General features: G+C 50.8%; 1 protein-coding gene and 1 pseudogene across 2 annotated transcripts in view; one reads left to right on the plus strand and one right to left on the minus strand.

Moving 5' to 3' along the window:
* The window catches only part of LOC149875521 (uncharacterized), a 159,745-nt pseudogene extending 148,474 nt beyond the window's left edge, over nucleotides 1-11,271 (plus strand). Inside the window, exons 6-9 of the transcript XR_016443259.1 lie at nucleotides 3,709-4,024; nucleotides 4,581-4,834; nucleotides 6,104-6,389; nucleotides 10,279-11,271. The product of XR_016443259.1 is annotated as an uncharacterized LOC149875521 (transcript). The remainder of the gene's footprint in view (nucleotides 1-3,708; nucleotides 4,025-4,580; nucleotides 4,835-6,103; nucleotides 6,390-10,278) is intronic.
* LOC149875529 (uncharacterized) overlaps nucleotides 1-16,430 on the minus strand; it is a 433,980-nt gene that overhangs the window by 45,720 nt on the left and 371,830 nt on the right. The window lies entirely within an intron of this gene.

Consider the following 16,430-nt stretch of genomic DNA (forward strand, 5'->3'; position numbering starts at 1 on the left):
ATAATCAATGCATGGTAAGTCTTATGTTTATTGGTCAATCCGCTGCTGATATCCGTAAGAAGTTACAGAAAACTGAGGGAGGTGCTGGGAAACCGATTTCAGAGCTGGTGGAAATTGCATATAAGGTATATGGGAATTGTGAGCATATGCAGGAGCGCAAGGAGGATAAAAAGGCTCAGCGACAAATGGCAGCGCTGGCAGCTGCTATAACTGGAGGTAACCCTGGAAAGGCTGGGATGCAGAAAGGGAAAGGAGAAAGAGTGGGAGCAGACTTTTGTGCTTATTGCAAAGAGAAAGGACACTGGAAGAGGGAATGCCCAAAGTGGAAGGAGAAGAGAGAGGGGGAACCGAGAGGTCACCTCATGCGGGCAGAGGAAAAGGGTGAGGACACAGAATGAAGGGGATGGGGATCTAAGACCACTACCCTTCGGGTTGGAGCCCGAGAAGATCCTATAGTAACTATTAGGGTTGGTGGCAAAAACTTTGAAGCCTTGGTGGATACTGGGGCTACATTTTCAATGATTCCAGAAAAAAACCCCTGTGCAGGAACTAGTAAACAGCATGTACTTGTGGAAGGGATTGAAAAAACACAATCCCGACTCCCTGTTTGTAAACCACTCCTCACCAGAGTGGGGGACCATTTGCTTGAGCACTCCTTTGTATATTCTCCATGTTGCCCGGTTGCACTCCTTGGGCAAAACTTACTCACAAAATTGCAAGCTGAGATCTTTTTCAGAGACGATCAGATGGTGGTCCAGCTACCTGTCAAGCAGAGCTCGAACTATCAGATGGCTCTCCTGAAGGACCGTCGCCCTGTAGTAAGTTCGGAAGATCACATGACTGAAGTAGACCTTTCGGTATGGGCTGATGGAACCCCTGCGCGAGCTAAGTCGGTCCCCCGGTAAGGATCATACTCAAGGATGGGGAGGGGCCCGTTCGGGTAAAGCAGTACCCACTCAGCCGAGCGGCCAGAGCTAGACTCAAGCCGTTAATAGAGAAATACAAGAGGTGCGGATGGCTAGGGAAAGGGTCCTCACCATATAATACCTGCATTCTTGGAGTGCCGAAGGCAGATGGGGTCTCATACAGACTGGTCCAAGACCTGCGAGCAGTAAATAAGAAGGTCCTTTCAGACCATCCTGTAGTCCCGAACCCTCACACGATTTTGACACAAGTACCGGGGGAAGTTGAAATATTTTCAGTGCTAGATTTGAAAGATGCTTTCTTCTCCATTTCCCTTCACCGAGAGAGTCAAAAATTGTTTGCTTTTGAATGGGAGGATCCAGATACTTTCCATAAAGCCCAACTCATGTGGACAGTTCTTCCACAAGGATTCATAGCAGCCCCCCATATTTTCGGACTTGCCCTTCAGAAGGACTTGGAGGAGTGGAAGGGATCACACCCCGCAGTGACTCTCCTCCAGTATGTGGATGACCTGCTAGTTGCAAGCCCAAACTTCCAGCTCTGCGAGAAAGCCACCAGGTCACTCCTAAACACTCTGGGGAAAAAAGGATATAAAGTCTCTAGAGAGAAAGCCCAAATATGTCAGCCTCAAGTTACTTTTTTAGGATATAAGCTCTCAAAGGGAGTCATAGCCCTGAGTGCGGATCGCATACAGGCAATCCAAGGTCTAACCCCACCTAAGTCACCCAAGGAGCTGCGGGCATTCCTAGGGCTAACTGGGTTCTGTCGACTATGGATACCAGATTATGGTGGGAAGGCTAGACCACTGTATGACTCACTGACTAAGGAGAGTCTCACTAAATGGAAATGGACTAAAGAAATGCAGCATGCCTTTGATCTGCTTAAGGCAGCATTAACCCAGCCCCCTGTCCTGGCCATCCCAAATAGTAAAAAACCATATTGACTGTATGTTCATGAGAATCGAGGGGTCACATCAGGGGTGCTGACGCAGCCATCAGGCCCAACCTGGAGACCCGTGGGATATTACTCAAAGGTTCTAGATCCAGTTGCACTCGGGTGGCCAGCCTGTCTTCGGGCTGTAGCAGCCACAGCAGTGGTTGTTGAAGAAGCCCAGAAGATAGTCATGGGTGCGGATATGGAAATATTCACCCCACGTGGAGTTCCCCAGATTCTAGGGACTGAGGGAGGAAAGTTTCTTAACCCCTCCAGACCATCACGGTATGAAATATTTTTGGTCTCTAATCCAGGACTTACTTTCAAACATACTACAGCCTTAAACCCTGCAACCTTGCTGCCGGAGCCAGGGAAACCGACGCATGACTGCCTTGAGGTCCTGAATCAAACCACGCTGGTGCGGCCTGATCTTGCTGAGGACCCAATTGAAGACCCAGATGCTGAATACTTCGTAGACGGCTCCAGCTCTGTCATCGATGGAAAAAGATGAATAGGATGTGCAGCGGTAACCTTGGATAAGGTAGTATGGAGGGAGTCATTGCCGAGCTCATGGTCGGCCCAAGCCGCAAAACTCACTGCGCTCATCCAAGCATTACAGCTGGGGACAGACCAGCGGGTTAATATATACACTGACTCTTGCTATGCTTTTTCTACAGTCCATGCGCACGGACTATTGTAGAAAGAAAGGGGTTTCATTATGGCTTCTGGGAATAAAATTGCTAACGGACCTCAGATTATCAAGCTACTAGAGGCACTCCACCAGCCTAAAGAGGTAGCAGTCATTCATGTGCGGGCCCATGGGAAGGCTGCTGAGGAAAAGCATAAGCTTGGAAATGCAAAGGCTGATGCGGCAGCAAAGGAAGCCGCATTTATTGGGGGAGAAGCGGAGGAAGTATCCAGGCAGGCCGTGTCCCATGCCATATGGCCAAAGATCCAGGATTTAGTCCCGCAGTATTCCCCTGAAGAAGATAAATTTGCACAGAAAGCTTGTGCAGAAAAGAACTCCCTGGGGTGGTGGATAGTATCGAGAAGAAAAGTCATGATACCCAGGCCATTGCTTCGGGAGGTGCTGCAACAGCTCCATGCAAGAACCCATATGGGAGGCTTGGCTATGGGTGATCTAGTGATCCGCCAAGCAGTAGCCCCAGGGCTATATGTAGAAGCTCAGCGCATTGCTACCAGGTGCATCACATGCCAGAAAGTAAACCCTTGAAGGAAACCCCCTGTGCCAATGGGAGGTAGACCCTGGGCAGCGTACCCTGGACAAGCGTGGCAGATTGATTTTGCCGAGCTCCCACGGTCCGGACATCATAGGTTTTTACTTGTCATGGTAGACCAGCTCTCTGGTTGGGTCGAGGCATGGCCCACCAGGACTGCCACTGCAGCTACAGTAGTGAAGTATTTGTTGCAGGAGATCATTCCCCAGTATTCCCTGCCTGAATCTATCGAGTCGGATCAAGGACAACACTTTGTGGGAAAGGTAGTTCAAGAAGTCGCACAAGCTCTCAAGATCACTTGGAAACTACACACACCATGGAGACCACAGAGTTCAGGACAAGTGGAACGCATGAATAGGACCTTAAAGACTCTGCTCACCAAAATCTGTATTGAAGCACGCCTTAAGTGGCCTCAAGCATTGCTGCTAGCTCTTACTTGCATTCAAAACACTCCCCGACGGGGCCTCAAATTGACCCCATATGAAATTATGTTTGGCAAACCGCCTCGAGTCTTACCCCCTCGGATGCGAGAAAATGTAACTTTTGAATTAGGTAATAGTGAGCTTCATATGTACGTTATTGCTTTGCAGTCTGTCTTCTCTTCTCTTCACAGGTATGCAGCCTCCTTTCAGCGTCTGCCTTTAGACGTACCGGTACATGACTTCTCCCCGGGAGACTGGGTCTTGGTGCAGCGGTGAAAAAAGGAACCTTTGACTGAGAGGTGGAGTGGCCCTTTCCAGGTACTTCTAACAACCCACACCGCTGTAAAGATTGCTGGCCATGACCATTGGATACACCATACCCATGTGAAACGACATCCACGAGCGTCAGAGGACATCAACTCCCAAGACGAGCTCACTCCGGAAGCTTAGTCGTCCTCGGAACAAGACGCCAGCAAGTAGAGCTGTGAACCTACTGGTGATCTCCAAGTGCACTTGAGACGGCTTAATCAAAGTTCAGAAAATTAGACAAGAAAGTAAAAAGGGAAAAGTTTTAGGCTGTATACTTAAGTAGTTAATTATAATATACATTATACATGGATGAAGTGACGTAGCCACATACATGTTTGTATGAAACGGAAATGAGCTGTAGGAGTTCCTGTTTCTGCACATATGCCCAGGAGGGAAAGGATAAAAAAGTTTCTCAGTGGTTCGGAGTAATCTGAGTCTTTTAACTCTGCTCTGACCCTATGGGACAGGGAGATCTGGGTGATGGGGATCCCCTACCCTCCATAAATGCTGACCTCGTGAAGGAACACCTTCAGAGGCTGGATACCTTTGTAGAAATTTTACTAACAAGATCATAAATAATAGTGTAGCAGGCTCAGTGCTTCAAGGACAGGCTGATAAAACACAGGCCTCATCGCCTTGAAGTATGAAGCAGAGATACAACCCCTCCTCCATTAGTTAATACATAGCCAAAAACCAGTTTTGAAACAATTAAGAGTTTTCCCACACTGACCTAACATCTTGTTTTCCTTCACAGTGGAAAATCCCTACCTCCGCGTGCATCTTGTCTGTAAACTCTAAATCGCCTCTAACAGTTTTATTTGGGACCTCTGAGTTCACTAAGGGTGCCCAGCATGCTGAATACATTTTGAGACAGACAGCAACTCTGTGTCTTTGGGAACAGCTCCGTGAGGGGTCACGAACTCCTCAACAATTTGGCGACCCAGACGGGACCCCTTGTGTGCTGACCCGGCTGCTCGTGGTCCGGACCAGCCTTCCCAGCTGGCACAGGTGAGTTTGTCACCAGTCAGAGGGCTCGGTCCGGGCGTCAGGGAAGTGGGGCCGGCCGTGAGGGGTAGCTGTTCCCAGGAGTTTTAGACCAGAATGCTTAAGTCTCGGGAGGACGGGACAATCGGCTTCAAACGTCCCACTGGCATCTCCTTTAGGGAGGCTTCTCCAGGTTTGGGGAGAAGGGAATCTGCCGGTGCAGTCTGGCACGGGCAGGAAGCACGCTTGTATTTTGTGTACGCAGGAGTGGCCTGTCCTAACTCGACAAGGTGCTCCAGATAAACGGTGGCCAAAATTTGGCTCATTTGATCGGTCTCGTTTGGCTTTCCTTCGAATGAAATTGGTAGCTCTAAAACCTCAACAGATGGATTATTGGTACCTGTGGGCTGAACTGGTCGAAAAAGCCCCCAAACCTTTACCCTATCACTCCACCTCCTTATGATCCTCCGATTTCAGCCTCCGAGGAGTCTGAAGACGGACCTGAGCCTCTCTACCCTGCTCCGCCTGTCCGCGGCCAACCCCTGCCCCCTGACGAGAGCGCTGCAGCTCCCGAGGTGTCAGCACTGGCTCTGAGCTCCGGGCTCCCTGCCTCCGGAGGCTTTTCTTCAGTCTGGACCCGGAGCTGGGGTCCTGTGGGGGAGGCATTTCCCCCCAGCCAGGGGAAGGAGCACCTGAATGCAGTGGTTCAGGCTCCTTTGCGAACCTACCCAGGCCCGTTTGTGGATGGCGGGGGCAGCTTTGTTAGAAATATTATTAAAAATGCATTATGAATAGAGTGTTGTTAGAACTGCACAGCTGGCATCTCGTGCCTGGTGGGGGGAAGAAACGACCAAGGACTCTCTGTGTTAAGGTGTCACTTCCTTTTCTTCTTTGGCAAATTTACTATCTCTTTGTTACACTAAATCACACTCCCTCTGCTTTCTCATGTAGATAAGAGAAATTGCAATTTTAATGATTGTGTCCTTGGGACAGAGTGAGTTTGAACTTTTGGTAACCTAGAGAGCTTTCTAAGCATGCGTAATTAGCTAATGCATATAAGCCTATCCGCCCCGCTACTTAAGTAGTTAATTATAATGCTCATGCGACGGATGACGTGACATCATTTCATGTATGTTTGTATAAACCGGAAATGAGTTGTAAGAGTTCCTGCTTCTGCACACGTGCCCAAGAGAGAGAGGATAAAAGTCAGCTAAAAATTTTCCCTGTGGGCAGAGTGGTCTTTTGTCTTCACTCTGACCCTATTTGCAAATATACCTTTTGTGTTGCTAATAGTGTGTGTCTGAGAGTTCTTCGACTCCCGAGAAACGAACCGCAAATTTTTGCATCAGATCCTGGCGACCCAGATGGGACCTTCTCGTGGACTACCCCGAAATCCAGCGACAAATCGCCTCCGGTACCAGGGGGAGTGCGCACCGAGCCGACTTTTTGGGCTCGCCCCTGGAGTCTGAGGCGTGAATCAGGATATTCGGGAAGTTAAAGGCTCCCGTGCAAATTTTCAGTTTCTGGAGATGTCAGACACACGTTTCGGTATTTTGATCGAGATCTCTGGGGTATCTGAGTGAGTATACGAATTCCTTTTCCCCAATTTGGTTCTGAATCCAAAACAAAAGGTGTGCATGTTTGCTGAGGAACTCTAGGCTCGGCTCTCATGGTAAATCATCTGTTGTAAGGGTCTTTTGGTATTTGGTGTGCCTTGGGCACACTCTTGTGGGCAAATAGGTACGAGTCGCTCTCGTGTAGAAAGCTCGAATACGCCCTTTAGAATTTGTATTACGGCATTTCAATAAGTTCACAAAGCCGGCAGATTACTAGGTAAAAATGAAAAAAGGTGATTTAATTAAGTTTTGTCAACTCGAGTGGCCAACATTTGGGGTCCACTGGACCCTGAAAGGATCCTTTGTAGTAAAAAAAGTGATAGCTATCCATGAAATAGTTATGCAGAACGGGTATTGAAATCAATTTCCTTATATTGATTGTTGGTTGTGGGTGGTTCAAAATCAACCACCTTGGATTAAAGAATGCTTAGTAAAGTCTCATGTGATAGTTGTTAAAGAAAAGACTCGAGGAGGACCGCCTGTACTCCCTGAGTCTAATGAGGGGGGAGATTCTGAATTGGCTGAGTATCGGACCCGCTCTCCGGTTGCCCTGTCAGGTAGTGAGGACTTCAGATTTATTTAACTGGAAGATTCAGAGCCCCTCTTTTCGTGAAGACCCTGAAAAGATGAGGGACCTGTTTCGATCTATTGGGCAGACTCATCGACCCACTTGGGCTGATGTCCAGATGATGCTCCGGACCCTCCTGACCCCGGAGGAAAGGAGATTAGTGTTGAGAACAGCAGAATGAATTGCAGTAGCCAGAATAGAGTCAGAGGGGGCTGATGGTCATACTCTACGTGATACTTGTCCTGTTGAAGAACCGAGATGGGATAATCATACTGCAGAAGGAAGAGAGCTGAGTGCATGGTATCTGGGGATTATAGTAGAAGCAATGGAAAAGGCAGTGCCTCGAGTTACTCATCTGTCTAAGTTGTATGAAGTAAGAAAGGGAAGAGAGAAGAATCCCTCAGCTTTCCTCGGGAGGCTGTATGAGGCGTTCCGCAGGTTTTTGGACCTAGATCCAGAAGCCCCAGATAATCAACGCATGGTAAGTCTTATGTTTATTGGTCAATCCGCTGCTGATATCCGTAAGAAGTTACAGAAAACTGAGGGAGGTGCTGGGAAACCGATTTCAGAGCTGGTGGAAATTGCATATAAGGTATATGGGAATTGTGAGCATATGCAGGAGCGCAAGGAGGATAAAAAGGCTCAGCTACAAATGGCAGTGCTGGCAGCTGCTATAACTGGAGGTAACCCTGGAAAGGCTGGGATGCAGAAGGGGAAAGGAGAAAGAGTAAAAGCAGACGTTTGTGCTTATTGCAAAAAGAAAGGACACTGGAAGAGGGAATGCCCAAAGCTGAAGGAGAAGAGATAGGGGGAACCGAGAGGTCACCTCATGCGGGCAGAGGAAAAGGGTGAGGACACAGAATGAAGGGGATGGGGATCTAAGACCACTACCCTTCGGGTTGGAGCCCGAGAAGATCCCATAGGAACTATTAGGGTTAGTGGCAAAAACTTTAAACCCTTGGTGGATACTGGGGCTACATTTTCAATAATTCCAGAAAAAACCCCTGTGCAGGAACTAGTGAACAGCATGTACTTGTGGAAGGGATTGAAAAAACACAATCCCGACTCCCTGTTTGTAAGCCACTCCTCACCAAAGTGGGGGACCATTTGCTTGAGCACTCCTTTGTATATTCTCCAAGTTGCCCGGTTGCACTCCTTGGGCAAAACTTACTCACAAAATTGCAAGCTGAGATCTTTTTCAAAGACGATCAGATGGTGGTGCAGCTACCTGTCAAGCAGAGCTCGAATTATCAGATGGCTCTCCTGGAGGACCGTCGTCCTGCAGTAAGTTCGGAAGATCACATGACTGGAGTAGACCCTTCGGTATGGGCTGATGGAACCCCTGCGCGAGCTGAGTCGGTCTCCCCGGCAAGGATCGTACTCAAGGATGGGGAGGGGCCCGTTCAGGTAAAGCAGTACCCAGCCAGCCGATCGGCCAGAGCTGGACTCAAGCCGTTAATAGAGAAATACAAGAGGTGCGGATGGCTAGTGGAAGGGTCCTCACCCTATAACACCCCCATTCTTGGAGTGCCGAAGGCAGATGGGGTCTCATACAGACTGGTCCAAGACCTGCGAGCAGTAAATAAGAAGGTCCTTTCAGACCATCCTGTAGTCCCGAACCCTCACACGATTTTGACACAAGTACCAGGGGAAGCTGAAATATTTTCAGTGCTAGATTTGAAAGATGCTTTCTTCTCTATTCCCCTTCACTGAGAGAGTCAAAAATTGTTTGCTTTTGAATGGGAGGATCCAGATAGTTTCCATAAAACCCAACTCATGTGGACAGTTCTTCCACAAGGATTCATAGCAGCCCCCCATATTTTCGGACTTGCCCTTCAGAAGGACTTGGAGGAGTGGAAGGGATCACACCCCACAGTGACTCTCCTCCAGTATGCTGAATACTTCGTAGACGGCTCCAGCTCTGTCATCGATGGAAAAAGACGAACAGAATGTGCAGTGGTAGCCTTGGATAAGGTAGTATGGAGAAAGTCATTGCCGAGCTCATGGTCGGCACAAGCCGCAAAACTCACTGCGCTCACCCAAGCATTACAGCTGGGGACAGACCAGCGGGTTAATATATACACTGACTCTCGCTATGCTTTTTCTACAGTCCATGCGCACAGATTATTGTAGAAAGAAAGGGGTTTCATTACGGCCTCTGGGAATAAAATTGCTAATGGCCCTCAGATTATCAAGCTACTAGAGGCACTCTACCAGCCTAAAGAGGTAGCAGTCATTCATGTGCAGGCCCATGGGAAGGCTGCTGAGGAAAAGCATAAGCTTAGAAATGCAAAGGCTGATGCGGCAGCAAAGGAAGCCGCATTTATTGGGGAAGAAGCGGAGGAGGTATCCAAGCAGGCCATGTCCCATGCCATATGGCCATACGTCCAGGATTTAGTCCCACAGTATTCCCCTGAAGAAGATAAATTTGCACAGAAAGCTTGTGCAGAAAAGAACTCCCAGGGGTGGTGGATAGTACCAGGAGGGAAAGTCATGATACCCAGGCCATTGCTTCGGGAGGTGCTGCAACAGCTCCATGCAAGAACCCATATGGGAGGCTTGGCTATGGGTGATCTAGTGATCCGCCAAGCAGTAGCCCCAGGGCTATATGTAGAAGCTCAGCGCATTGCTACCAAGTGCATCACATGCCAGAAAGTAAACCCTTGAAGGAAACCCCCTGTGCCAATGGGAGGGAGACCCTGGGCAGCGTATCCTGGACAGGCATGGCAGATTGATTTTGCCGAGCTCCCACAGTCCAGACATCATAGGTTTTTACTTGTCATGGTAGACCAGCTCTCTGGTTGGGTCAAGGCATGGCCCACCAGGACTGCCACTGCAGCTACAGTAGTGAAGTATTTATTGCAGGAGATCATTCCCCGGTATTACCTGCCTGAGTCCATCGAGTCGGATCAAGGACAACACTTCGTGGGAAAAGTGGTTCAAAAAGTCGCGCAAGCTCTCCAGATCACTTAGAAACTACACGCACCATGGAGACCGCAGAGTTCAGGACAAGTGGAATGCATGAATAGGACTTTAAAGACTCTGCTTACCAAAATCTGTATCGAAACACGCCTTAAGTGGCCTCAAGCATTGCCGCTAGCTCTTACTTGCATTCAAAACACTCCCCGACAGGGCCTCAAATTGACCCCATATAAAATTATGTTTGGCAAACTGCCTCGAGTCTTACCCCCTGGGATGCGAGAAAATGTAACTTTTGAATTAGGTAATAGTGAGCTTCATATGTATATTATTGCTTTGCAGTCTGTCTTGTCTTCTCTTCACAGGTATGCAGCCTCCTTTCAGCGCCTGCCTTTTGACGTACCGGTACATGACTTCTCCCCGGGAGACTGGGTCTTGGTGCAGCGGTGAAAAAAGGAACCTTTGACTAAGAGGTGGAGTGGCCCTTTCCAGGTACTTCTAACAACCCACACCGCTGTAAAGATTGCTGGCCATGACTGTTGGATACACTATACCCGTGTGAAACAACATCCACGAGCGTCAGAGGACATCAACTCCCAAGACGAGCTCACTCCGGAAGCTGAGTCGTCTTCAGAACAGAAAGCCAGCAAGTAGAGCTGTGAACCTACTGGTGATCTCCAAGTGCGCCTGAGACGGCTTAATCAAAGTTCAAAAAATTAGACAAGAAAGTAAAAAGGGAAACAGTTAGGCTGTGTTTGATCTCATAAAAGGGAAAATATGGTGGGAATCTTAATGTGCCTTGTTGTTATCTGCATAATAAAGGAGCAGAAAGCATCTTGAGGGGGGATATTGTTAGACATATAATTAAAAATGCATTATGAATAGAGTGTTGTTAGAACTGCACAGCTGGCATCTCGTGCCTGGTGGTGGGGGAAGAAACGACCAAGGACTCTCGGTGTTAAGGTATCACTCCCTTTTCTTCTTTGGCAAATTTACTATCTCTTTGTTACACTAAATCACACTCCCTCTGCTTCCTCATGTAGATAAGAGAAATTGCAATTTTAATGATTGTGTCCTTGGGACAGAGTGAGTTTGAACTTTTGGTAACCTAGAGAGCTTTCTAAGCATACGTAATTAGCTAATGCATATAAGCCTATCCGCCCCGCATACTTAAGTAGTTAATTATAATGCACATGCGACGGAGGACATGACGTCATTTCATGTATGTTTGTATAAACCGGAAATGAGTTGTAAGAGTTCCTGCTTCTGCACACGTGCCCAGGAGAGAGAGGATAAAAGTCCAGCTGAAAGTTTTCCCCGCGGACAGAGTGGTCTTTTGTCTTCACTCTGACCCTATTTGCAAATATACCTTTTGTGTTGCTAATAGTGTGTGTCTGAGAGTTCTTCGCCTCCCGAGAAACAAACCGCAAATTTTTGCATCAGCTTCCAGGTTCGCCCTACTCTAACTCATGTGCCTTTCACCCGAGGGGACCTCCTCATTTTGCAACAACAAACCCCCTCTTTCCGGGAAAAACCTGATGAAGTAGGACGGACTATTCGGCGCATAGTCCATACTTATGACCCTTCTTGGTCAGAAATGCAGGAACTCATGGATACCCTGCTGACCCCAGACGAGCGGGCTAAAGTTTTAGACTGTGCCAGGGCTGTTGCCTCAGCAGCAAAGAGAGATCCTTGGCCTTCTAATGAACCTAACTGGGATTACAACCCCCCGGGGGAATGGCATCCCTGAGGGAAGCCCGGAATGACTCACTAGCAGGCTTTGATGAAGCCAGTAAAAAGCCTGTGAATTGGGGGAAATCCCATGCATGCAAACAGGGACCCAAGGAGCATCCGGATGCCTTCTTTACCCGTTTGTGTGAGGCAGCCAAGACATAGGTTCGTCTTGATGTAGATAAACCAGAGCACGTGCCTTCACCGGTATCAGCCTTTGTAAACCAGAGTGCTCCCGATATCCAGGAGCATTTCTGCAGGTATACTCCAGGGTGGGAAGGAAAGAGTATGTTAGAGATAAGAAACATAGCAAGCTATGTGTTTGATGGGAGAAAGGAGAGGGAAAGAAAGAAGGAGAGAAAGGAAGATTTTAAGCTAGTAGCTGCAATGGTTGAGGGAGCGATGCACAGCGTGTCAGGAAGAGGGCGGACCAGGGGAAGGGGCCAGGGAGGGTTTCAACGGAGGGGATTAGGTCAGAGAAACCAGGGTGAGGGGTGGTCCACAGTTCAGAGGGCCGGCGAAGTATGTTACCACTGTAAACAACCTGGACACTTCAAACGAGAGTGTCCCCGGAGGAAGGGGATGAGCATCGGAGCCATCTCAGAACAGGGGCCCCCTCCGGACCAGTGACGCCAGGAGCCGGTGTCAAAGACTACTTGCAGGAAAGACGGACTCAGCGCCCCGACTGACCACCCTCACCCCGTCTACCCTGTGGTAACTATAAATTGCAATAAGAGCGACCCTGTTGCCTCAATTCAGGTAGGAGAGCAACGATATGATTGTTTAATTGACACCGGCGCTACTATGTCTATGTTATCTACAACTCCTGAGCGTGCAGGTCTAACTGAGGAAGGACCAGAGACTGTGATGGGAGTGGGGGGAATTGTTCAAAACTAGCAGGAGCACCCCTGCTCGAGTCCCAGTGGGACCCTTGTCGTGTGAGCACTCCTTTTTGTTGCCTGCCCGGGCTCCTATGAATTTGTTAGGATGCAACTTACTGTGTAAGCTGAGGGCCACTCTACGCTGCAGTCCGGAGGGAATAACTTTAGAATTACCGATTGACAAACTGCCTTGTTTCGCCGGGGCGTTGACCTTGGGGGGGGGGGGAAGAAAAATTTACTGGTGGAGCTACAATGATTGCCAGCCACATTGTGGGGCTGGGAGGCCACTGATGCAGGACTGCTGAAGTCTGCCACTGCGGTTGTTATTCAAACCAAGGGGGGAGTCCTGCCCTGCATGCCTCAGTACCCGCTGAATAAAGAAGCAGAAGAAGGTTTGCAGCCCCTGATAGATGAATATATCAGGAAAGGGATTTTAGTGGAGTGTCAATGTCCCTGCAATACCCGCCTGTTACCAGTCAGGAAACCTAAATTAGAAAAGGATGGCAAGCCTCTTTATCGTTTTGTGCAAGACTTACGTGCTATAAAAGATTATGTGATTTCCAGAGTGGCCGTTGCTCCTAACCCTGCCACTACTGTTACCTCCATCCCGTGGTGGGCCATTCGAGTCACAGTAACTGATTTATGTGCTGCCTGCTTTTCAAACCCAGTTGCAGCCCAGTCTCAATACCTTTTTGCCTTCACTTGGAAGAGAAAACAACAGCAGGTGAAGCCCGCTGAACCCCCGCTCCCCCGAAACCCCCCCAGACACCCCCTCAGCAGCCGCCGAGCCCCCTGCCGACCCCCAGCACAGCCGGAGGTAAGCGGGCTCGTGGTGGGAAGGCGTTAACTCCTCGCTTCCTGGGAGGAAGCCACTGCCTGGTGTCCGCCGGGTCAAGCCCCCGCCCAGGCCCCTACTTGGCGCAGCCCACCAGGGAGCCACGCGACCGGAGCTGCATGAACAGGCTGCGCAAACAGGTGCCCGAGTTACCGTGGAGTTTGCGCAGGAGAGCGCGTGGGAGGGCATGAGACCCTGCCTGTGACCCCCCCAGCCGTAGCCAGCCTACCAGAGGCATGATGCGGATGGGTACGCGCCGCACCCCTCGGGTCCCCTCGGGCTCTGTGCCCCCCATCGGGCACCTCAAAGACGGCCGCCCAGACGGAGCCCATGGTCCCGGGCTCCACGCACATGGAGCCCCTGGCTCTCGGCTGCGGGGGCTGCCTGTCCCTTTTCCAGGCTCTGGGGCCCGGGAACATGGCTACCTCCCCGTGCGGGGTCTGCTCCCTACTGGGGTCTCTGGCGCGCCGGCGGGAGGCGCTCCAGGCCACAGTCCAGAGACTGCGTGCCATCAGGGACTGTGAGCAGGAGATAGACTCCTACTGCCAGGCCCTTCTCCCCGGGAGCCGCAGGGGAGAGCACCGTCTCCCTCCGCAACTAAGGAGGACTCTGGGACCTCCCGCTCTGCCCAGTCAGGGGCATGGACCGAGGTGGTCAAGGGCCCTGAGGCCCGCTGCACCAAGGCTCCCCCTCGCCGGAGCTTAGCAACAGGTTCGCACCTCTTGCAGCCCCAGCAGAGCCTGCGCAGTTGCCGGCTCCTGCAGGCAACCCAGGCTCGACCGCAGCTACTGGCCCCGCTCTCCCCAAGTCAAAGCGAAAGGTGTTTGTTGTGGGAGACCCCGTCCTGCAGGCACTGAGGGGGCAATCTGCCGCCCCGACCCCTTAGCCTGGGAAGTCTGCTGCTTCCTGGGGGCCCGCATCCGAGACATTGTGGAGAGGATCCCGCAGCTCCTCCGGCCCACAAACCACTACCCCATGCTCCTTATTCATGTAGGCACCAATGACACGACTCGGAGCCCCCCAGCCGGGTCATGAGGTGCTACAGGGAGTTGGGAGCGGGGCTTAGGGGTCTGGGAGCTCAAGGTGGTGTTTTCGTCGCTCCTCCCAGTCTCGAGCTATGGGCTGAGAAGGGAGAGGAGGATCCACGCAGTCAACCAAAGACTGCGGTGCTGGTGTCATCGGGAAGACTTTGGCTTCCATGACCACAGCCCGCTCTCTGGAGAGAGAGGCAGCGAGCTGCTGGGAAAAGATTGCCTCCACCTCTCTCCCCTGGGGAGGAGGCTCTTCTCAGCCAGGCCGGCTGACCTGCTCCACCGGGCTTTAAACTAAGCCCGCTGGGGGATGGGGGGACTACTGCTCCTGCTGGCCCGCTGAGCGACCCTTGCAAAGCCAGCAGACCAAGGCACTTAAGGGAGCCCACCCCTGCCCCAGCCCTGGCACAATCTATGGGCAAGGCAAGAGCCCCCAAGGGCACTCTTGCCTGCCTGTACACTAATGCCAGGAGCCTGGGCAACAAGCAGGACGAGCTCGTCCTCCTGCTCAGTGCAAAGAATTATGAAGTCACTGGGATAAGGGAGACCTGGTGGGACTCCACCCATGACTGGACCACGGGTATCAAGGGCTATACCCTGTACAGGAGGGATCGTGTTGACAAAAGTGGCGGGGGTGTAGCTCTCTATGTGAAGGAAAGCTACATGTCCCTGCAAGCTAACGTTGGTGACCGGCATGGACAGCTAGAGACCCTCTGGGCAAACGAGAGGCAAAGCGCTGCTTGACCTGGTACTGGCTATGGGGGATGACCTAATCGGTGACCAGTGATCGATGGGAAGCTGGGTGGCAGCGACCACGAGCTGATCACCTTCACTATCTGCCGTAAAGCTGGCAAGTCAGTCAGCAACACAGAAGTCCTTGACTTCAGAAAAGCCGACTTTGACAAGCTTAAGAGGCTAGTCGGTCAGGCCCTCAGGGACCATGACCCCAGGGAGATTGGAGTTCTAGAAGAGTGTTTGCTTCTCAACGAAGCGATCCTCAATGCACAAGCTGAATCTATTCCAACATGGAGGAAAGGCAGCAAGAAGGCACAGCAGACCCCCTGGCTCTCCAGGGACCTAGCGGACCTCCTGTGGCTAAAAAGGAAAGCCTACAAAGGTTGGAGGATGGGATTCACCTCCAAGGAGGATTACTCCGCACTGCTCCGGTCCTGCAGGGACCAAACCAGGAAAGCCAAGGCTGCAACTGAACTCCAACTAGCTTCAGGCATCAAGGACAACAAAAAGTCCTTTTTCAGATATGTGGGAAGCCGGAGGAAAAGCAAGGGCAAGGTTGGACCCCTGCTAAACCAGATGGGGCAACTGACAACTGACGCCTAGGAAAAAGCCAACCTATTAAATAGGTACTTTGCGTCAGTCTTTCATCAGTCACATGGGATGCCCATGCTTGCTATGGGACAGGGAGGTCCGGGGGGACGCTTACATGAGAGACGTGATTTGGGGATCAGGATGCCCCGGAAATAGCACAGCATGGCATCTCTAAGGAGGCATCTCTAAGGAGACCCAGGGATAAGCAAGAGGTTAATACCGTATTTTGCTATGGAGAGGTCAGATGATACGTTCTCTGTTTCCAATAAGGACCTACTTCTCAGCCTTCCAGATGGGTGACGGTTGCATCTCCTCCCCCATGCAGTGGGGGATGTGGAGGTCTCTGCCCATCCCATGAATGATATTGGCACCCCCTCCACCCCACTGCTCCCTCTCCACCTTCTGCAGCTTCCTCAGTTTCCATGTCCAGCCACTGGAAGTACTTAAGCAAAAAAGGTTGAAAACCCCTGGAGTGGTAGGTTGTGGTAGTGGGAAAGCATGACCGGAGCCTCCTGACTTGACACGCGCCGAGGCCCGTCGTGGGTGGAACAAGCTCTGGGCCTGACTGCTTACACAACCCTTCTCCTGTCCAGTGCACACAGTGATTTGCAAAGTTTCCGGGCACAACAAGGGCACTATTTTATATTCCCTCTCAGCTGGCACTGTGGAGAGCAACAGCGAGCAAGTCAGCATCACCTTGCCTGTCAGCTGAG

The sequence above is a fragment of the Crocodylus siamensis genome, chromosome 1 (genome assembly GCF_052110815.1).
Source record: "Crocodylus siamensis isolate JL-2025a chromosome 1, ASM5211081v1, whole genome shotgun sequence".
Classification (NCBI taxonomy): Eukaryota; Metazoa; Chordata; order Crocodylia; family Crocodylidae; genus Crocodylus; species Crocodylus siamensis.